At 43.7% G+C, this 12,558-nt stretch overlaps 28 non-coding genes and 25 pseudogenes across 28 annotated transcripts; all 53 read left to right on the top strand.

Moving 5' to 3' along the window:
* The first annotated feature begins 178 nt into the window (after nt 1-178).
* Nucleotides 179-288, top strand: LOC131735751 (5S ribosomal RNA; annotated as a pseudogene).
* A 117-nt stretch (nt 289-405) lies between these two features.
* Nucleotides 406-524, top strand: LOC131735674 (5S ribosomal RNA). The gene has a single exon (XR_009327650.1). It is a non-coding gene; the product is annotated as a 5S ribosomal RNA (ribosomal RNA).
* A 118-nt stretch (nt 525-642) lies between these two features.
* Nucleotides 643-763, top strand: LOC131735732 (5S ribosomal RNA; annotated as a pseudogene).
* A 104-nt stretch (nt 764-867) lies between these two features.
* Nucleotides 868-989, top strand: LOC131735719 (5S ribosomal RNA; annotated as a pseudogene).
* Nucleotides 990-1,107: 118 nt separating this feature from the next.
* On the top strand, nt 1,108-1,229 carry LOC131735750 (5S ribosomal RNA; annotated as a pseudogene).
* A 101-nt stretch (nt 1,230-1,330) lies between these two features.
* On the top strand, nt 1,331-1,450 carry LOC131735739 (5S ribosomal RNA; annotated as a pseudogene).
* Nucleotides 1,451-1,551: 101 nt separating this feature from the next.
* Nucleotides 1,552-1,677, top strand: LOC131735744 (5S ribosomal RNA; annotated as a pseudogene).
* A 116-nt stretch (nt 1,678-1,793) lies between these two features.
* Nucleotides 1,794-1,913, top strand: LOC131735682 (5S ribosomal RNA). Its single transcript, XR_009327658.1, has one exon. It is a non-coding gene; the product is annotated as a 5S ribosomal RNA (ribosomal RNA).
* Nucleotides 1,914-2,017: 104 nt separating this feature from the next.
* LOC131735677 (5S ribosomal RNA) lies at nt 2,018-2,137 on the top strand. The gene has a single exon (XR_009327653.1). It is a non-coding gene; the product is annotated as a 5S ribosomal RNA (ribosomal RNA).
* Nucleotides 2,138-2,242: 105 nt separating this feature from the next.
* Nucleotides 2,243-2,363, top strand: LOC131735726 (5S ribosomal RNA; annotated as a pseudogene).
* A 103-nt stretch (nt 2,364-2,466) lies between these two features.
* On the top strand, nt 2,467-2,596 carry LOC131735722 (5S ribosomal RNA; annotated as a pseudogene).
* A 105-nt stretch (nt 2,597-2,701) lies between these two features.
* Nucleotides 2,702-2,832, top strand: LOC131735701 (5S ribosomal RNA; annotated as a pseudogene).
* Nucleotides 2,833-3,405: 573 nt separating this feature from the next.
* Nucleotides 3,406-3,526, top strand: LOC131735704 (5S ribosomal RNA; annotated as a pseudogene).
* Nucleotides 3,527-3,631: 105 nt separating this feature from the next.
* Nucleotides 3,632-3,751, top strand: LOC131735724 (5S ribosomal RNA; annotated as a pseudogene).
* Nucleotides 3,752-3,854: 103 nt separating this feature from the next.
* Nucleotides 3,855-3,975, top strand: LOC131735690 (5S ribosomal RNA; annotated as a pseudogene).
* Nucleotides 3,976-4,092: 117 nt separating this feature from the next.
* On the top strand, nt 4,093-4,212 carry LOC131735672 (5S ribosomal RNA). The gene has a single exon (XR_009327648.1). It is a non-coding gene; the product is annotated as a 5S ribosomal RNA (ribosomal RNA).
* A 104-nt stretch (nt 4,213-4,316) lies between these two features.
* Nucleotides 4,317-4,435, top strand: LOC131735699 (5S ribosomal RNA; annotated as a pseudogene).
* Nucleotides 4,436-4,551: 116 nt separating this feature from the next.
* LOC131735738 (5S ribosomal RNA) lies at nt 4,552-4,660 on the top strand (annotated as a pseudogene).
* Nucleotides 4,661-4,802: 142 nt separating this feature from the next.
* On the top strand, nt 4,803-4,921 carry LOC131735703 (5S ribosomal RNA; annotated as a pseudogene).
* Nucleotides 4,922-5,032: 111 nt separating this feature from the next.
* LOC131735662 (5S ribosomal RNA) lies at nt 5,033-5,151 on the top strand. Its single transcript, XR_009327638.1, has one exon. It is a non-coding gene; the product is annotated as a 5S ribosomal RNA (ribosomal RNA).
* Nucleotides 5,152-5,251: 100 nt separating this feature from the next.
* On the top strand, nt 5,252-5,370 carry LOC131735640 (5S ribosomal RNA). The gene has a single exon (XR_009327616.1). It is a non-coding gene; the product is annotated as a 5S ribosomal RNA (ribosomal RNA).
* A 100-nt stretch (nt 5,371-5,470) lies between these two features.
* Nucleotides 5,471-5,589, top strand: LOC131735776 (5S ribosomal RNA). The gene has a single exon (XR_009327685.1). It is a non-coding gene; the product is annotated as a 5S ribosomal RNA (ribosomal RNA).
* A 114-nt stretch (nt 5,590-5,703) lies between these two features.
* Nucleotides 5,704-5,822, top strand: LOC131735775 (5S ribosomal RNA). Its single transcript, XR_009327684.1, has one exon. It is a non-coding gene; the product is annotated as a 5S ribosomal RNA (ribosomal RNA).
* A 100-nt stretch (nt 5,823-5,922) lies between these two features.
* Nucleotides 5,923-6,041, top strand: LOC131735774 (5S ribosomal RNA). The gene has a single exon (XR_009327683.1). It is a non-coding gene; the product is annotated as a 5S ribosomal RNA (ribosomal RNA).
* A 100-nt stretch (nt 6,042-6,141) lies between these two features.
* On the top strand, nt 6,142-6,270 carry LOC131735685 (5S ribosomal RNA; annotated as a pseudogene).
* Nucleotides 6,271-6,370: 100 nt separating this feature from the next.
* On the top strand, nt 6,371-6,489 carry LOC131735649 (5S ribosomal RNA). The gene has a single exon (XR_009327625.1). It is a non-coding gene; the product is annotated as a 5S ribosomal RNA (ribosomal RNA).
* Nucleotides 6,490-6,589: 100 nt separating this feature from the next.
* LOC131735718 (5S ribosomal RNA) lies at nt 6,590-6,698 on the top strand (annotated as a pseudogene).
* A 100-nt stretch (nt 6,699-6,798) lies between these two features.
* Nucleotides 6,799-6,907, top strand: LOC131735733 (5S ribosomal RNA; annotated as a pseudogene).
* Nucleotides 6,908-7,007: 100 nt separating this feature from the next.
* On the top strand, nt 7,008-7,116 carry LOC131735749 (5S ribosomal RNA; annotated as a pseudogene).
* Nucleotides 7,117-7,230: 114 nt separating this feature from the next.
* On the top strand, nt 7,231-7,339 carry LOC131735728 (5S ribosomal RNA; annotated as a pseudogene).
* Nucleotides 7,340-7,439: 100 nt separating this feature from the next.
* On the top strand, nt 7,440-7,548 carry LOC131735736 (5S ribosomal RNA; annotated as a pseudogene).
* A 114-nt stretch (nt 7,549-7,662) lies between these two features.
* Nucleotides 7,663-7,771, top strand: LOC131735735 (5S ribosomal RNA; annotated as a pseudogene).
* Nucleotides 7,772-7,885: 114 nt separating this feature from the next.
* Nucleotides 7,886-8,004, top strand: LOC131735773 (5S ribosomal RNA). Its single transcript, XR_009327682.1, has one exon. It is a non-coding gene; the product is annotated as a 5S ribosomal RNA (ribosomal RNA).
* A 114-nt stretch (nt 8,005-8,118) lies between these two features.
* Nucleotides 8,119-8,237, top strand: LOC131735658 (5S ribosomal RNA). The gene has a single exon (XR_009327634.1). It is a non-coding gene; the product is annotated as a 5S ribosomal RNA (ribosomal RNA).
* Nucleotides 8,238-8,337: 100 nt separating this feature from the next.
* Nucleotides 8,338-8,446, top strand: LOC131735717 (5S ribosomal RNA; annotated as a pseudogene).
* Nucleotides 8,447-8,560: 114 nt separating this feature from the next.
* LOC131735772 (5S ribosomal RNA) lies at nt 8,561-8,679 on the top strand. Its single transcript, XR_009327681.1, has one exon. It is a non-coding gene; the product is annotated as a 5S ribosomal RNA (ribosomal RNA).
* Nucleotides 8,680-8,779: 100 nt separating this feature from the next.
* On the top strand, nt 8,780-8,898 carry LOC131735771 (5S ribosomal RNA). Its single transcript, XR_009327680.1, has one exon. It is a non-coding gene; the product is annotated as a 5S ribosomal RNA (ribosomal RNA).
* Nucleotides 8,899-8,998: 100 nt separating this feature from the next.
* On the top strand, nt 8,999-9,107 carry LOC131735716 (5S ribosomal RNA; annotated as a pseudogene).
* A 114-nt stretch (nt 9,108-9,221) lies between these two features.
* On the top strand, nt 9,222-9,340 carry LOC131735646 (5S ribosomal RNA). The gene has a single exon (XR_009327622.1). It is a non-coding gene; the product is annotated as a 5S ribosomal RNA (ribosomal RNA).
* A 114-nt stretch (nt 9,341-9,454) lies between these two features.
* LOC131735770 (5S ribosomal RNA) lies at nt 9,455-9,573 on the top strand. The gene has a single exon (XR_009327679.1). It is a non-coding gene; the product is annotated as a 5S ribosomal RNA (ribosomal RNA).
* Nucleotides 9,574-9,687: 114 nt separating this feature from the next.
* Nucleotides 9,688-9,806, top strand: LOC131735784 (5S ribosomal RNA). The gene has a single exon (XR_009327693.1). It is a non-coding gene; the product is annotated as a 5S ribosomal RNA (ribosomal RNA).
* Nucleotides 9,807-9,905: 99 nt separating this feature from the next.
* On the top strand, nt 9,906-10,024 carry LOC131735769 (5S ribosomal RNA). Its single transcript, XR_009327678.1, has one exon. It is a non-coding gene; the product is annotated as a 5S ribosomal RNA (ribosomal RNA).
* A 100-nt stretch (nt 10,025-10,124) lies between these two features.
* On the top strand, nt 10,125-10,243 carry LOC131735794 (5S ribosomal RNA). Its single transcript, XR_009327703.1, has one exon. It is a non-coding gene; the product is annotated as a 5S ribosomal RNA (ribosomal RNA).
* Nucleotides 10,244-10,343: 100 nt separating this feature from the next.
* On the top strand, nt 10,344-10,452 carry LOC131735715 (5S ribosomal RNA; annotated as a pseudogene).
* Nucleotides 10,453-10,566: 114 nt separating this feature from the next.
* LOC131735645 (5S ribosomal RNA) lies at nt 10,567-10,685 on the top strand. The gene has a single exon (XR_009327621.1). It is a non-coding gene; the product is annotated as a 5S ribosomal RNA (ribosomal RNA).
* A 114-nt stretch (nt 10,686-10,799) lies between these two features.
* On the top strand, nt 10,800-10,918 carry LOC131735785 (5S ribosomal RNA). Its single transcript, XR_009327694.1, has one exon. It is a non-coding gene; the product is annotated as a 5S ribosomal RNA (ribosomal RNA).
* Nucleotides 10,919-11,032: 114 nt separating this feature from the next.
* LOC131735783 (5S ribosomal RNA) lies at nt 11,033-11,151 on the top strand. Its single transcript, XR_009327692.1, has one exon. It is a non-coding gene; the product is annotated as a 5S ribosomal RNA (ribosomal RNA).
* Nucleotides 11,152-11,265: 114 nt separating this feature from the next.
* Nucleotides 11,266-11,384, top strand: LOC131735767 (5S ribosomal RNA). Its single transcript, XR_009327676.1, has one exon. It is a non-coding gene; the product is annotated as a 5S ribosomal RNA (ribosomal RNA).
* A 100-nt stretch (nt 11,385-11,484) lies between these two features.
* LOC131735663 (5S ribosomal RNA) lies at nt 11,485-11,603 on the top strand. Its single transcript, XR_009327639.1, has one exon. It is a non-coding gene; the product is annotated as a 5S ribosomal RNA (ribosomal RNA).
* Nucleotides 11,604-11,703: 100 nt separating this feature from the next.
* Nucleotides 11,704-11,822, top strand: LOC131735766 (5S ribosomal RNA). The gene has a single exon (XR_009327675.1). It is a non-coding gene; the product is annotated as a 5S ribosomal RNA (ribosomal RNA).
* Nucleotides 11,823-11,922: 100 nt separating this feature from the next.
* Nucleotides 11,923-12,041, top strand: LOC131735765 (5S ribosomal RNA). Its single transcript, XR_009327674.1, has one exon. It is a non-coding gene; the product is annotated as a 5S ribosomal RNA (ribosomal RNA).
* A 100-nt stretch (nt 12,042-12,141) lies between these two features.
* LOC131735638 (5S ribosomal RNA) lies at nt 12,142-12,260 on the top strand. Its single transcript, XR_009327614.1, has one exon. It is a non-coding gene; the product is annotated as a 5S ribosomal RNA (ribosomal RNA).
* A 100-nt stretch (nt 12,261-12,360) lies between these two features.
* On the top strand, nt 12,361-12,479 carry LOC131735673 (5S ribosomal RNA). The gene has a single exon (XR_009327649.1). It is a non-coding gene; the product is annotated as a 5S ribosomal RNA (ribosomal RNA).
* The last annotated feature ends 79 nt before the right edge of the window (nt 12,480-12,558 follow it).

The raw sequence follows: 12,558 nt of genomic DNA, 5'->3' as shown, positions 1-12,558 counted from the left end.
GCAATGTTGGGCTTGGTTAGTACTTGGATGGGAAACCACCTGGGAATATCAAGTGCTGCAGGCATTACATTTTTGTAATTACATTTTACAATTGAAATGTGTGGAGGACAAAAGGAAATTTTAGAGGAATCACCCCCAGCTCACTAAACATAAAAGTCATGAAAGCAGAAATGCAATCGCCTGCGGCCACACCACCTTGAATAAGCCTGATCTCAGAAGCTAAGCAATGTTGGGCTTGGTTAGTTACTTGGATGGGAGACCACCTGGGAATATCAAGTGCTGCAGGCATTACATTTTTGTAATTACATTTTTACAATTGAAATGTGTGGAGGACAAAAGGAAGTTTTTGGAGGAATCACCCCCAGCTCACTAAACATAAAAAGTCATGAAAGCAGAAATGCAATCGCCTGCGGCCACACCACCTTGAATAAGCCTGATCTCGCCTGATCTCAGAAGCTAAGCAATGTTGGGCTTGGTTAGTACTTGAATGGGAGACCACCTGGGAATATCAAGTGCTGCAGGCATTACATTTTTTGTAATTACATTTTACAATTGAAATGTGTGGAGGACAAAAGGAAAATTTTTGGAGGAATCACCCCCCAGCTCACTAAACATAAAAGTCATGAAAGCAGAAATGCAATCGCCTGCGGCCACACCACCTTGAATAAGCCTGATCTCGTCTGATCTCAGAAGCTAAGCAATGTTGGGCTTGGTTTAGTACTTGGATGGGGAGACCACCTGGGAATATCAAATGCTGCAGGGCATTTACATTTTACAATTGAAAATGTGTGGAGGACAAAAGGAAATTTTGGAGGAAATCACCCCCAGCTCCCTAAACATAAAAGTCATGAAAGCAGAAATGCAATCGCCTGCGGCCCACAACCACCTTGAATAAGCCTGATCTCGTCTGATCTCAGAAGCTAAGCAATGTTGGGCTTGGTTTAGTACTTGGATGGGAGACCACCTGGGAATATCAAGTGCTGCAGGCATTACATTTTTGTAATTACATTTTACAATTGAAATGTGTGGAGGAACAAAAGGAAATTTTTGGAGGAATCACCCCCCAGCTCACTAAACATAAAAGTCATGAAAGCAGAAAATGCAATCGCCTGCGGCCCACACCACCTTGAATAAGCCTGATCTTGTCTGATCTCAGAAGCTAAGCAATCTTGGGCTTGGTTAGTACTTGGATGGGAGACCCACCCTGGGAATATCAAGTGCTGCAGGCATTACATTTTTACAATTGAAATGTGTGGAGGACAAAAGGAAATTTTGGAGGAATCACCCCCAGCTCACTAAACATAAAAGTCATGAAAGCAGAAATGCAATCGCCTGCGGCCACACCACCTTGAATAAGCCTGCTCTCGTCTCATCTCAGAAGCTAAGCAATGTTTGGGCTTGGTTAGTACTTGGATGGGAGACCACCTGGGAATATCAAGTGCTGCAGGCATTACATTTTACAATTGAAATGTGTGGAGGACAAAAGGAAATTTTGGAGGATTCACCCCCAGCTCACTAAACATAAAAGTCATGAAAAGCAGAAATGCAATCGCCTGCGGCCCACACCACCTTGAATAAGCCTGATCTGATCTCGTCTGATCTCAGAAGCTAAGCAATGTTTGGGCTTGGTTAGTACTTGGATGGGAGTCCACCTGGGAATATCAAGTGCTGCAGGCATTAACATTTTGTAATTACATTTTACAATTGAAATGTGTGGAGGACAAAAGGAAATTTTGGAGGAATCACCCCCCAGCTCACTAAACATAAAAAGTCATGAAAGCAGAAATGCAATCGCCTGCGGCCACACCACCTTGAATAAGCCTGACCCTCGTCTGATCTCAGAAGCTAAGCAATGTTGGGCTTGATTAGTACTTGGATGGGAGACCACCTGGGAATATCAAGTGCTGCAGGCATTACATTTTACAATTGAAATGTGTGGAGGACAAAAAGGAAATTTTGGAGGAAATCACCCCCAGCTCACTAAACATAAAAAGTCATGAAAGCAGAAATGCAAATCGCCTGCGGCCACACCACCTTGAATAAGCCTGATCTCGTCTGATCTCAGAAGCTAAGCAATGTTGGGCTTGATTAGTACTTGGATGGGAGGACCACCTGGGAATATCAAGTGCTGCAGGCATTACATTTTACAATTGAAATGTGTGGAGGGACAAAAGGAAATTTTGGAGGAATCACCCCCCAGCTCACTAAACATAAAAAAGTCATGAAAGCAGAAAATGCAATCGCCTGCGGCCACACCACCTTGAATAAGCCTGATTCTCGCCTGATCTCAGAAGCTAAGCAATGTTGGGCTTGGTTAGTACTTGGATGGGGAGACCACCTGGGAATATCAAGTGCTGCAGGCATTACATTTTACAATTGAAATGTGTGGAGGACAAAAGGAAAATTTTGGAGGAATCACCCCCAGCTCACTAAAACATAAAAGTCATGAAAAGCAGAAATGCAATCGCCTGCGGCCACACCACCTTGAATAAGCCTGATCTCGCCTGATCTCGTCTGATCTCAGAAGCTAAGCAATGTTGGGCTTGGTTAGTACTTGGATGGAAGACCCACCTGGGAATATCAAGTGCTGCAGGCATTACATTTTTACAATTGAAAATGTGTGGAGGACAAAAGGGAAATTTTTGGAGGAATCACCCCCAGCTCACTAAACATAAAAGTCATGAAAGCAGAAAATGCAATCGCCTGCGGCCACACCACCTTGAATAAGCCTGATCTCGCCTGATCTCGTCTGATCTCAGAAGCTAAGCAATGTTGGGCTTTGGTTAGTACTTGGATGGGAGACCACCTGGGAATATCAAAGTGCTGCAGGCATTACATTTTTACAATTGAAATGTGTGGAGGACAAAAAGGAAGTTTTGGAGGAATCACCCCCAGCTCACTAAAACATAAAAGTCATGAAAGCAGAAATGCAATCGCCTGCGGGCCACACCACCTTGAATAAGCCTGATCTCGCCTGATTCTCGCCTGATCTCAGAAGCTAAGCAATGTTGGGCTTGGTTTAGTACTTTGGATGGGAGGACCACCTGGGAATATCAAGTGCTGCAGGCATTACATTTTTGTAATTACATTTTACAATTGAAAATGTGTGGAGGACAAAAAGGAAATTTTTGGAGGAATCACCCCCCAGCTCACTAAAACATAAAAAGTCATGAAAGCAGAAATGCAAATCGCCTGCGGCCACACCACCTTGAATAAGGCCTGATCTCAGAAGCTAAAGCAATGTTGGGCTTGGTTAGTACTTGGATGGGGAGACCACCTGGGAATATCAAGTGCTGCAGGGCATTACATTTTTACAATTGAAAATGTGTGGAGGACAAAAGGAAATTTTGGAGGAATCACCCCCAGCTCACTAAACATAAAAGTCATGAAAGCAGAAATGCAGTCGCCGGCGGGCCACACCACCTTGAATAAGCCTGATCTCGTCTGATCTCAGAAGCTAAGCAGTGTTGGGCTTGGTTAGTACTTGGATGGGAGACCCACCTGGGAATATCAAGTGCTGCAGGCATTACATTTTTACAATTGAAAATGTGGTGGAGGGACAAAAGGAAATTTTGGAGGAAATCACCCCCAGCTCACTAAACATAAAAGTCATGAAAGCAGAAATGCAGTCACCTGCGGCCACACCCACCTTGAATAAGCCTGAGCTCGCCTGATCTCAGAAGCTAAGCAATGTTGGGCTTGGTTAGTACTTGGATGGGAGACCACCTGGGAATATCAAGTGCTGCAGGCATTACATTTTACAATTGAAATGTGTGGAGGACAAAAGGAAATTTTGGAGGAAATCACCCCCCAGCTCACTAAAACATAAAAGTCATGAAAGCAGAAATGCAATCGCCTGCGGGCCACACCACCTTGGAATAAGCCTGATCTCGTCTGATCTCAGAAGCTAAGCAATGTTGGGCTTGGTTAGTACTTGGATGGGAGACCACCTGGGAATATCAAGTGCTGCAGGCATTACATTTTTTGTAATTACATTTTTACAATTGAAATGTGTGGAGGACAAAAGGAAATTTTGGAGGAATCACCCCCAGCTCACTAAACATAAAAGTCATGAAAGCAGAAAGGGCAATCGCCTGCGGCCACACCCACCTTGAATAAGCCTGATCTCGTCTGATCTCAGAAGCTAAGCAATGTTGGGCTTGGTTAGTACTTGGATGGGAGACCACCTGGGAATATCAAGTGCTGCAGGCATTACATTTTACAATTGAAATGTGTGGAGGGACAAAAGGAAAATTTTGGAGGAATCACCCCCAGCTCACTAAACATAAAAGTCATGAAAAGCAGAAAATGCAGTCACCTGCGGCCACACCACCTTGAATAAGCCTGATCTCGTCTGATCTCAGAAGCTAAGCAATGTTGTGCTTGGTTAGTATTTGGATGGGAGATCACCTGGGAATATCAAGTGCTGCAGGCATTACATTTTTGTAATTACATTTTACAATTGAAATGTGTGGAGGACAAAAGGAAAATTTTGGAGGAATCACCCCCAGCTCACTAAACATAAAAGTCATGAAAGCACAAAATGCAATCGCCTGCGGCCACACCACCTTGAATAAGTCTGATCTCAGAAGCTAAGCAATGTTGGGCTTGGTTAGTACTTGGATGGGAGACCACCTGGGAATATCAAGTGCTGCAGGCATTACATTTTTTGTAATTACATTTTACAATTGAAATGTGTGGAACATTACATTTTACAATTGAAATGTGTGGACAAAAGGAAATTTTGGAGGAATCACCCCCAGCTCACTAAACATAAAAGTCATGAAAGCAGAAATACAATCGCCTGTGGCCACACCACCTTGAATAAGACTGATCTCGGTTGATCTCAGAAGCTAAGCAATGTTGGGCTTGGTTAGTACTTGGATAGGAGACCACCTGGGAATATCAAGTGCTGCAGGCATTACATTTTTGTAATTACATTTTACAATTGAAATGTGTGGACAAAAGGAAAATTTGGAGGAATCACCCCCAGCTCACTAAACATAAAAGTCATGAAAGCAGCAAAGCAATCGCCTGCGGCCACACCTCCTTGAATAAGCCTGATCTCGTCTGATCTCAGAAGCTAATCAATGTTGGGCTTGGTTAGTACTTGGATGGGAGACCACCTGGGAATATCAAGTGCTGCAGGCATTACATTTTACAATTGAAATGTGTGGAGGACAAAAGGAAATTTTGGAGGAATCACCCCCAGCTCACTAAACATAAAAGTCATGAAAGCAGAAATGCAATCGCCTGCGGCCACCCCACCTTGAATAAGCCTGATCTCATCTGATCTCAGAAGCTAAGCAATGTTGGGCTTGGTTAGTACTTGGATGGGAGACCACCTGGGAATATCAAGTGCTGCAGGCATTACATTTTACAATTGAAATGTGTGGAGGACAAAAGGAAATTTTGGAGGAATCACCCCCAGCTCACTAAACATAAAAGTCATGAAAGCAGAAATGCAATCGCCTGCGGCCACACCACCTTGAATAAGCCTGATCTCGTCTGATCTCAGAAGCTAAGCAATGTTGGGCTTGGTTAGTACTTGGATGGGAGACCACCTGGGAATATCAAGTGCTGCAGGCATTACATTTTTGTAATTACATTTTACAATTGAAATGTGTGGAGGACAAAAGGAAATTTTGGAGGAATCACCCCCAGCTCCCTAAACATAAAAGTCATGAAAGCAGAAATGCAATCGCCTGCGGCCACACCACCTTGAATAAGCCTGATCTCGTCTGATCTCAGAAGCTAAGCAATGTTGGGCTTGGTTAGTACTTGGATGGGAGACCACCTGGGAATATCAAGTGCTGCAGGCATTACATTTTACAATTGAAATGTGTGGAGGACAAAAGGAAATTTTGGAGGAATCACCCCCAGCTCACTAAACATAAAAGTCATGAAAGCAGAAATGCAATCGCCTGCGGCCACACCACCTTGAATAAGCCTGATCTCGTCTGATCTCAGAAGCTAAGCAATGTTGGGCTTGGTTAGTACTTGGATGGGAGACCACCTGGGAATATCAAGTGCTGCAGGCATTACATTTTACAATTGAAATGTGTGGAGGACAAAAGGAAATTTTGGAGGATTCACCCCCAGCTCACTAAACATAAAAGTCATGAAAGCAGAAATGCAATCGCCTGCGGCCACACCACCTTGAATAAGCCTGATCTCGCCTGATCTCGTCTGATCTCAGAAGCTAAGCAATGTTGGGCTTGGTTAGTACTTGGATGGGAGACCACCTGGGAATATCAAGTGCTGCAGGCATTACATTTTACAATTGAAATGTGTGGAGGACAAAAGGAAATTTTGGAGGAATCACCCCCAGCTCACTAAACATAAAAGTCATGAAATCAGAAATGCAATCGCCTGCGGCCACACCACCTTGAATAAGCCTGATCTCGTCTGATCTCAGAAGCTAAGCAATGTTGGGCTTGGTTAGTACTTGGAAGGGAGACCACCTGGGAATATCAAGTGCTGCAGGCATTACATTTTACAATTGAAATGTGTGGAGGACAAAAGGAAATTTTGGAGGAATCACCCCCAGCTCACTAAACATAAAAGTCATGAAAGCAGAAATGCAACCGCCTGCGGCCACACCACCTTGAATAAGCCTGATCTCAGAAGCTAAGCAATGTTGGGCTTGGTTAGTACTTGGATGGGAGACCACCTGGGAATATCAAGTGCTGCAGGCATTACATTTTACAATTGAAATGTGTGGAGGACAAAAGGAAATTTTAGAGGAATCACCCCCAGCTCACTAAACATAAAAGTCATGAAAGCAGAAATGCAATCGCCTGCGGCCACACCATCTTGAATAAGCCTGATCTCAGAAGCTAAGCAATGTTGGGCTTGGTTAGTACTTGGATGGGAGACCACCTGGGAATATCAAGTGCTGCAGGCATTACATTTTACAATTGAAATGTGTGGAGGACAAAAGGAAATTTTGGAGGAATCACCCCTAGCTCACTAAACATAAAAGTCATGAAAGCAGAAATGCAATCGCCTGCGGCCACACCACCTTGAATAAGTCTGATCTCAGAAGCTAAGCAATGTTGGGCTTGGTTAGTACTTGGATGGGAGACCACCTCGGAATATCAAGTGCTGCAGGCATTACATTTTTGTAATTACATTTTACAATTGAAATGTGTGGAGGACAAAAGGAAATTTTGGAGGACTCACCCCCAGCTCACTAAACATAAAAGTCATGAAAGCAGAAATGCAATCGCCTGCGGTCACACCACCTTGAATAAGCCTGATCTCAGAAGCTAAGCAATGTTGGGCTTGGTTAGTACTTGGATGGGAGACCACCTGGGAATATCAAGTGCTGCAGGCATTACATTTTACAATTGAAATGTGTGGAGGACAAAAGGAAATTTTGGAGGAATCACCCCCAGCTCACTAAACATAAAAGTCATGAAAGCAGAAATGCAATCGCCTGCGGCCACACCACCTTGAATAAGCCTGATCTCAGAAGCTAAGCAATGTTGGGTTTGGTTAGTACTTGGATGGGAGACCACCTGGGAATATCAAGTGCTGCAGGCATTACATTTTTGTAATTACATTTTACAATTGAAATGTGTGGAGGACAAAAGGAAATTTTGGAGGAATCACCCCCAGCTCACTAAACATAAAAGTCATGAAAGCAGAAATGCAATCACCTGCGGCCACACCACCTTGAATAAGCCTGATCTCAGAAGCTAAGCAATGTTGGGCTTGGTTAGTACTTGGATGGGAGACCACCTGGGAATATCAAGTGCTGCAGGCATTACATTTTTGTAATTACATTTTACAATTGAAATGTGTGGAGGACAAAAGGAAATTTTGGAGGAATCACCCCCAGCTCACTAAACATAAAAGTCAGGAAAGCAGAAATGCAATCGCCTGCGGCCACACCACCTTGAATAAGCCTGATCTCGTCTGATCTCAGAAGCTAAGCAATGTTGGGCTTGGTTAGTACTTGGATGGGAGACCACCTGGGAATATCAAGTGCTGCAGGCATTACATTTTTGTAATTACATTTTACAATTGAAATGTTTGGAGGACAAAAGGAAATTTTGGAGGAATCACCCCCAGCTCACTAAACATAAAAGTCATGAAAGCAGAAATGCAATCGCCTGCGGCCACACCACCTTGAATAAGCCTGATCTCGTCTGATCTCAGAAGCTAAGCAATGTTGGGCTTGGTTAGTACTTTGAAGGGAGACCACCTGGGAATATCAAGTGCTGCAGGCATTACATTTTACAATTGAAATGTGTGGAGGACAAAAGGAAATTTTGGAGGAATCACCCCCAGCTCACTAAACATAAAAGTCATGAAAGCAGAAATGCAATCGCCTGCGGCCACACCACCTTGAATAAGCCTGATCTCAGAAGCTAAGCAATGTTGGGCTTGGTTAGTACTTGGATGGGAGACCACCTGGGAATATCAAGTGCTGCAGGCATTACATTTTTGTAATTACATTTTACAATTGAAATGTGTGGAGGACAAAAGGAAATTTTGGAGGAATCACCCCCAGCTCACTAAACATAAAAGTCATGAAAGCAGAAATGCAATCGCCTGCGGCCACACCACCTTGAATAAGCCTGATCTCGTCTGATCTCAGAAGCTAAGCAATGTTGGGCTTGGTTAGTACTTGGATGGGAGACCACCTGGGAATATCAAGTGCTGCAGGCATTACATTTTACAATTGAAATGTGTGGAGGACAAAAGGAAATTTTGGAGGAATCACCCCCAGCTCACTAAACATAAAAGTCATGAAAGCAGAAATGCAATCGCCTGCGGCCACACCACCTTGAATAAGCCTGATCTCGTCTGATCTCAGAAGCTAAGCAATGTTGGGCTTGGTTAGTACTTGGATGGGAGACCACCTGGGAATATCAAGTGCTGCAGGCATTACATTTTACAATTGAAATGTGTGGAGGACAAAAGGAAATTTTGGAGGAATCACCCCCAGCTCACTAAACATAAAAGTCATGAAAGCAGAAATGCAATCGCCTGCGGCCACACCACCTTGAATAAGCCTGATCTCAGAAGCTAAGCAATGTTGGGCTTGGTTAGTACTTGGATGGGAGACCACCTGGGAATATCAAGTGCTGCAGGCATTACATTTTTGTAATTACATTTTACAATTGAAATGTGTGGAGGACAAAAGGAAATTTTGGAGGAATCACCCCCAGCTCACTAAACATAAAAGTCATGAAAGCAGAAATGCAATCGCCTGCGGCCACACCACCTTGAATAAGCCTGATCTCGTCTGGTCTCAGAAGCTAAGCAATGTTGGGCTTGGTTAGTACTTGGATGGGAGACCACCTGGGAATATCAAGTGCTGCAGGCATTACATTTTTGTAATTACATTTTACAATTGAAATGTGTGGAGGACAAAAGGAAATTTTGGAGGAATCACCCCCAGCTCACTAAACATAAAAGTCATGAAAGCAGAAATGCAATCGCCTGCGGCCACACCACCTTGAATAAGCCTGATCTCGTCTGATCTCAGAAGCTAAGCAATGTTGGGCTTGGTTAGTACTTGGATGGGAGACCACCTGGGAATATCAAGTGCTGCAGGCATTACATTTTTGTAATTACATTTTACAATTGAAATGTGTGGAGGACAAAAGGAAATTTTGGAGGAATCACCCCCAGCTCACTAAACATAAAAGTCATGAAAGCAGAAATGCAATCGCCTGCGGCCACACCACCTTGAATAAGCCTGATCTCGTCTGATCTCAGAAACTAAGCAATGTTGGGCTTGGTTAGTACTTGGATGGGAGACCACCTGGGAATATCAAGTGCTGCAGGCATTACATTTTACAATTGAAATGTGTGGAGGACAAAAGGAAATTTTGGAGGAATCACCCCAGCTCACTAAACATAAAAGTCATGAAAGCAGAAATGCAATCGCCTGCGGCCACACCACCTTGAATAAGCCTGATCTCGTCTGATCTCAGAAGCTAAGCAATGTTGGGCTTGGTTAGTACTTGGATGGGAGACCACCTGGGAATATCAAGTGCTGCAGGCATTACATTTTACAATTGAAATGTGTGGAGGACAAAAGGAAATTTTGGAGGAATCACCCCCAGCTCACTAAACATAAAAGTCATGAAAGCAGAAATGCAATCGCCTGTGGCCACACCACCTTGAATAAGCCTGATCTCGTCTGATCTCAGAAGCTAAGCAATGTTGGGCTTGGTTAGTACTTGGATGGGAGACCACCTGGGAATATCAAGTGCTGCAGGCATTACATTTTACAATTGAAATGTGTGGAGGACAAAAGGAAATTTTGGAGGAATCACCCCCAGCTCACTAAACATAAAAGTCATGAAAGCAGAAATGCAATCGCCTGCGGCCACACCACCTTGAATAAGCCTGATCTCAGAAGCTAAGCAATGTTGGGCTTGGTTAGTACTTGGATGGGAGACCACCTGGGAATATCAAGTGCTGCAGGCATTACATTTTTGTAATTACATTTTACAATTGAAATGTGTGGAGGACAAAAGGAAATTTTGGAGGAATCACCCCCAGCTCACTAAACATAAAAGTCATGAAAGCAGAAATGCAATCGCCTGCGGCCACACCACCTTGAATAAGCCTGATCTCGTCTGGTCTCAGAAGCTAAGCAATGTTGGGCTTGGTTAGTACTTGGATGGGAGACCACCTGGGAATATCAAGTGCTGCAGGCATTACATTTTTGTAATTACATTTTACAATTGAAATGTGTGGAGGACAAAAGGAAATTTTGGAGGAATCACCCCCAGCTCACTAAACATAAAAGTCATGAAAGCAGAAATGCAATCGCCTGCGGCCACACCTCCTTGAATAAGCCTGATCTCGTCTGATCTCAGAAGCTAAGCAATGTTGGGCTTGGTTAGTACTTGGATGGGAGACCACCTGGGAATATCAAGTGCTGCAGGCATTACATTTTTGTAATTACATTTTACAATTGAAATGTGTGGAGGACAAAAGGAAATTTTGGAGGAATCACCCCCAGCTCACTAAACATAAAAGTCATGAAAGCAGAAATGCAATCGCCTGCGGCCACACCACCTTGAATAAGCCTGATCTCGTCTGATCTCAGAAACTAAGCAATGTTGGGCTTGGTTAGTACTTGGATGGGAGACCACCTGGGAATATCAAGTGCTGCAGGCATTACATTTTTGTAATTACATTTTACAATTGAAATGTGTGGAGGACAAAAGGAAATTTTGGAGGAATCACCCCCAGCTCACTAAACATAAAAGTCATGAAAGCAGAAATGCAATCGCCTGCGGCCACACCACCTTGAATAAGCCTGATCTCGTCTGATCTCAGAAGCTAAGCAATGTTGGGCTTGGTTAGTACTTGGATGGGAGACCACCTGGGAATATCAAGTGCTGCAGGCATTACATTTTACAATTGAAATGTGTGGAGGACAAAAGGAAATTTTGGAGGAATCACCCCCAGCTCACTAAACATAAAAGTCATGAAAGCAGAAATGCAATCGCCTGCGGCCACACCACCTTGAATAAGACTGATCTCGTCTGATCTCAGAAGCTAAGCAATGTTGGGCTTGGTTAGTACTTGGATGGGAGACCACCTGGGAATATCAAGTGCTGCAGGCATTACATTTTACAATTGAAATGTGTGGAGGACAAAAGGAAATTTTGGAGGAATCACCCCCAGCTCACTAAACATAAAAGTCATGAAAGCAGAAATGCAATCGCCTGCGGCCACACCACCTTGAATAAGCCTGATCTCGTCTGATCTCAGAAGCTAAGCAATGTTGGGCTTGGTTAGTACTTGGATGGGAGACCACCTGGGAATATCAAGTGCTGCAGGCATTACATTTTACAATTGAAATGTGTGGAGGACAAAAGGAAATTTTGGAGGAATCACCCCCAGCTCACTAAACATAAAAGTCATGAAAGCAGAAATGCAATCGCCTGCGGCCACACCACCTTGAATAAGCCTGATCTCGTCTGATCTCAGAAGCTAAGCAATGTTGGGCTTGGTTAGTACTTGGATGGGAGACCACCTGGGAATATCAAGTGCTGCAGGCATTACATTTTACAATTGAAATGTGTGGAGGACAAAAGGAAATTTTGGAGGAATCACCCCCAGCTCACTAAACATAAAAGTCATGAAAGCAGAAATGCAATCGCCTGCGGCCACACCACCTTGAATAAGCCTGATCTCGTCTGATCTCAGAAGCTAAGCAATGTTGGGCTTGGTTAGTACTTGGATGGGAGACCACCTGGGAATATCAAGTGCTGCGGGCATTACATTTTACAATTGAAATGTGTGGAGGACAAAAGGAAATTTTAGAGGAATCACCCCCAGCTCACTAAACATAAAAGTCATGAAAGCAGAAACGCAAACGCCTGCGGCCACACCACCTTGAATAAGCCTGATCTCGTCTGATCTCAGAAGCTAAGCAATGTTGGGCTTTGTTAGTACTTGGATGGGAGACCACCTGGGAATATCAAGTGCTGCAGGCATTACATTTTACAATTGAAATGTGTGGAGGACAAAAGGAAATTTTGGAGGAATCACCCCCAGCTCACTAAACATAAAAGT

This window comes from Acipenser ruthenus, unplaced genomic scaffold (genome assembly GCF_902713425.1).
Source record: "Acipenser ruthenus unplaced genomic scaffold, fAciRut3.2 maternal haplotype, whole genome shotgun sequence".
NCBI lineage: Eukaryota > Metazoa > Chordata > Actinopteri > Acipenseriformes > Acipenseridae > Acipenser > Acipenser ruthenus.
This window is presented reverse-complemented; position numbering and strand designations above follow the sequence as displayed.